The sequence below is a fragment of the Trichechus manatus genome, unplaced genomic scaffold (assembly GCF_000243295.1).
Source record: "Trichechus manatus latirostris isolate Lorelei unplaced genomic scaffold, TriManLat1.0 scaffold00024, whole genome shotgun sequence".
NCBI classification, from domain to species: domain Eukaryota; kingdom Metazoa; phylum Chordata; class Mammalia; order Sirenia; family Trichechidae; genus Trichechus; species Trichechus manatus.
Window position 1 is genome coordinate 23,416,964 of NW_004443960.1, and position 4,955 is coordinate 23,421,918.

Consider the following 4,955-nt stretch of genomic DNA (forward strand, 5'->3'; position numbering starts at 1 on the left):
TTTCAAAAGTCCACGAACATGTGCTCTGTATATGGAACCATCAGTTAGTGCTAGCAATGTCCTTTAGCATTGAGAGGAGACATCTCAATTACTAGAGGCCCCTAGGTCTAAAAGAAATTAGGCAGCAGGTTGTGAGTCCACTTTCTATTTTCTCTACTCCCTACCCTGGCCGATAGAGGAAGGAAGTTCTGTTAATGCTTTTCCTTTCTCAGAAGTAGGAGCCCTGGTGGCACAGTGGTTAAACAGTCGGCTGCTAACCAAAAGGTCAGTGGTTAGAATCCACTAGCAGCTCAGCGGGAGAAAGATGTGGCAATCTGCTTCCATAAAGATTTATAGCCTTGGAAACCCTATGGGGCAATTCTCTTCTGTCCTATAGGGTCACTATGAGTCAGAATCGACTTGACGGCAGTGGGTTTTCTCAGAAGTGTGAGGAGAAAGCTTCTGTACTTTGGCAAGGCTTAGTTTGCCTCCTTGTAGGGCATTCCAGTGGGTACTTCTTGCCTCTCTTTCTCCCTCCCTGTCTGTGGTCTTTTTCCCTCTCTTTATCTGTTTCTCCCTCCCTCTCCTCCTTGTCTTGGACCTGTTTACTCTCATGTACATTGAGTGTTTGGATTTCGTCCTCCTCATAGAGACCAGATGACCTCTTCTGTGTTTGTTCCAGCTTTTCAGCCTGTAGCTAGGTGGAGAAATCAGGATCATGCAGGTCTCAAAGTCTAGATTTGAGAGGAGAGTCATGTAGTATTCTCCTATACAGCCTTATCCATAAAACTAATTCTACTTTTGAACCTCTTTTGGCTCCTTGTGTCTTTTGCTCAAACTGGTTAGACTCCATATCTGAAGGCAAGGGCATGATTGACAGCTCTGAATCTTCAACACTTGGAGTGTTGGCTAGGAAGTCTTAATAGTTCACACAGGACTAACATTTGAGGACAAAGTACAGTACAAGGTAGGGAGACAGATGCTTTTTTTTAAATTTATCTATATATTTTTATTGTACTTCAGGTGAAGGTTTACAGAACAAATAGTTTCTCATTAAACAGTAGTACACATATTGTTTTATGACATTGGTTAACAACCCCACGACATATCAACCCTCTCCCTTCTCGACCTTTTTTCTTTTTTTTTGGTGAAAATACACATAGCCAAAGATACACCATTTCAAAAATTTCTACATGCACAGTTCAGTGACATCGACTACGCTCTTCTAATTGTGCTGCTATGCTCAGTTTAGATGAAGAGACAGATGCTTTTGATGGGGCACGCAAGGGTACTTGGAGGCAGCACTTGGAAGCAGAAGTTTTTAGCAATTGGAATACTTTAGTAGGGATGGACATCAGGGGTCTTTGAGCTGTATGTGTTTCAGCACCTTATTTTAGATCACAGATGGTTTTGAAAGCATGGGTCATATATTCGTAGTTATAGCAGAACTTTAACTGGTGCCCTCAGACTCAGGGCCTGGAGTTAGAAAGAGGGTAGATCTATCCTAGGAAGTCAAGAAGACTAAGGAAATAAAACATGCAAGGTTCTTGCCTTGGCTGGAGATATTTATATACTGCTTGGGGTCAGCAGAGGTTCTCTCAGTGACATTAAATAGGCGAAACCATGTTGGAAAGGGCAAGATCATCATAGAGCTAGAGAAACTTGCCTCAAAACAAGGTTTTCCTCCGTCACACCCATAGAAAAGAGGGCCAGTATAAGGACTCACTGTGTGTAGTAGAGGAGGCAGTGGTGGTTCAGTGGTAGAATTCTCACCTTCAATGCTAGAGACCTGGGTTCAATTCCCAGCCAATGCTCTTCAAGTGCAGCCAGCACCCATCCATCAATGGAAGATTGCGTGTTTCTATAATGCTGAACAGATTTCAGTGGAGTTTCAAAAAAACCCATTGCCACTGAGTCGATTTCAACTCATAGTGACCCTATAAGACAGAATAGAATTGCCCCATAGGGTTTCCAAGGCTGTAAATCTTCACAGAAGCAGATTGTCACATCTTTCTCCTGCTGAAGAACGGCATGGCTATCTACTTCTGAATATTAGCCAATGAAAACCGTATGGATCACAACGGTCCAATCCTGTTGTGCAGGTTGTTGCCGTGAGTCAGGGACTGACTTGATGGCAGCTAACAACAATGTGTAGTGGATGTTTTTGTGCACTATGTTCCACACCCTTAACTCACCTCTGATTTCAGCTTCAGCTGTGAAGACAGTTCTCAGGTACACTGACAACATTCTACGTCAGATATTCACTCCATATCCCTACTTCTATACCTCAGTACCCCCACGTGTCTTTCCATTTGTTGTACTGTGAGGGCGTGCGTGTGGCTGTGATGCTGGAAGCTATGCCACTGGTATTCAGATACCAGCAGGGTCACCCATGGTGGATAGATTTCAGCTGAGCTTCCAGACTAAGACAGACTTGGAAGAAGGACCTAGCAGTCTACCTCTGAAAAGAATTAGCCTGTGAAAATCTTATGAACAGCAGCGGAACATTGTCTGATATAGTGCCGGAAGATGAGCCCCCCAGGTTGGAAGGCACTCAAAAGACAACTGGGGAAGAGCTCCCTCCTCAAAGTAGAGTGGACCTTAATGACGTGGATGGAGTCAAGCTTTCGGGACCTTCATTTGCTGATGTGGCACGACTCAAAATGAGAAGAAACAGCTGCAAATATTCATTAATAATTGGAACGTGGAATGTATGGAGTATGAATCTGGGAAAATTGGAATCATCAAAAATGAAATGGATATCTTAAGCATTAGTGAGCTGAAAAGGACTGTATTGGCCATTTTGAATTGGACAATCATATGGTCTACTGCCATGGATTGAATTATGTCCCCCTAAAAATGTGTGTATCAGTTTGGCTGGACCATGATTCCTGGTATTGTGTGATTTTCCTATACGTTGTAGATCCTGCCTCTATGATGTTAATGAGGGAGGATGGGCGGCAGTTGTGTTAGTGAGGCAGGACTCAGTCTGCAAGATTGGATTGTGTCCTGAGGCAATCTCTTGAGACATAAAAGACGGAAGTGAGCAGAGAGAAGAGGGGGACCTCATACCATCAAGAAAGCAGTACCGGGAGCAGAGCGTGTCCTTTGGACTGGGGTCCCTGCGCCGAGAAGCTCCTAGTCTGGGGGAACACTGATGAGAAGGCAGAGAGAGAGAAAGCCTTCCCCTGGAGCTGACACCCTGAATTTGGACTTTTAGCCTACTTTACTGTAAGGAAATAAACTTCTCTTTGTTAAAACCATCCACTTGTGGTATTTCTGTTATAGCAGCACTAGATAACTAAGACAGTCTACTATGCTGGGAATGACAGCTTGAAAAGGAATGACGTTGCATTCATTGTCAAAAAGAACACTTCAAGATCTATCCTGAAGTACAACGCTGTCAGTAATAGGATAATATCCCTGTGCCTGCAAGGAAGGCCAGTTAATACAGCTATTATTCAAATTTACGCAGCAACCACTAAGGCCAAAGATGAAGAAACTGAAGATTTTTACCAGCTTCTACAGTCTGAAATTGATAGAACATGCTATCAGGATGCATTGATAATTACTGGTGATTGGAATGCAAAAGTTGGAAACAAAGAAGAAGGATCACTAGTTGGAAAATATGGCCTTGGTGATAGAAACAGAGATCTCATGACAGAATTTTGCAAAACCAATGACTTCTTCATTGCAAATACCTTTTTTCACCAACATAAAGGTGACTGTACACATAGACTTCACCAGATGGAATACACAGGAATCAAATCAACTACATCTATGGAAAGAGACGATGGAAAAGCTCAATATCATCAGTCAGAACAAGGCCAGGGGCCGACTACGGAACAGACCATTAATTGCTCATATGCAAGTTCAAGTTGAAACTGGAGAAAATTAGAACAGGTCTATGAGAGCCAAAGTACGACCTTGAGAATATCCCATCTGAATTTAGAGACTAGCTCAAGAATAGATATGACACGTTGAACACTAATGACTGAAGACCAGACGAGTTGTGGAATGACATCAAGGACATCATACATGAAGAAAGCAGAGGTCATTAAAAAGACAGGAAAGAAAGAAAAGACCAAAATGGATATCAGAAGAGACTCTGAAACTTGCTCTTGAACATTGAGTAGCTAAAGCAAAAGGAAGAAATGATGAAGTAAAAGAACTGAACAGAAGATTTCAAAGGGTGGCTCAAGAAGACAAAGTAAAGTATTACAAAGCATATGCAGAGAGCTGGAGATAGAAATCTAAAAGAGAAGAACATGCTCTGCATTTCTCAAGCTGAAAGAACGGAAGAAAAAATTCAAGCCTCAAGTTGCAACAGTGAAGGATTCTATGGGTTACACCTCAACGTAAAGAAACCCAAAATCCTCACAAATGGACAAATAAGCAACATCATGATAAACGGAGAAAAGATTGAAGTTGTCAAGGATTTCATTGTACTTGGATCCACAATCAACACCCATGGAAGCAGCAGTCAAGAAATCAAAAGGCACATTGTTATTGGGCATATCTGCTGCAAAAGACCTCTTTAAAGTGTTGAAAAGCAAAGATGTCACCGTGAAGACTAAGGTGGGCCTGACCTAAGCCATGGTATTTTCAGTCGCATCATATGAATGTGAAAGTTGAACAATGAATAAGGAAGACCGATGAAGAATTGACACCTTTGAATTGTGGTGTTGGCGAAGAATACTGAATATACCATGGACTGCCAAAAAGGAACAAATCTGTCTTTGAAGAAGTACAACCAGAATGCTTCTTAGAAGCAAAGATGGCGAGACTGTGTCTTACATACTTTGAGCATGATGTCAAGAGGGATCAGTCCCTGGAGAAGGACATCATGCTTGGTAGAGTACAGGGTCAGCAAAAAGGAGGAAGACCCTCAACGAGATGGATTGACACAGTGGCTGCAACAATGGGCTCAAGCATAACAATGATTGTGAGGATGGCGCAGGACCAGGCAGTGTTTC

The 4,955-nt window shown here is 42.4% G+C and overlaps 1 non-coding gene across 1 annotated transcript; it reads left to right on the forward strand.

Moving 5' to 3' along the window:
- The first annotated feature begins 1,722 nt into the window (after nt 1-1,722).
- Nucleotides 1,723-1,793, forward strand: TRNASTOP-UCA (transfer RNA opal suppressor (anticodon UCA)). Its single transcript has one exon. It is a non-coding gene; the product is annotated as a tRNA-Sec (tRNA).
- The last annotated feature ends 3,162 nt before the right edge of the window (nt 1,794-4,955 follow it).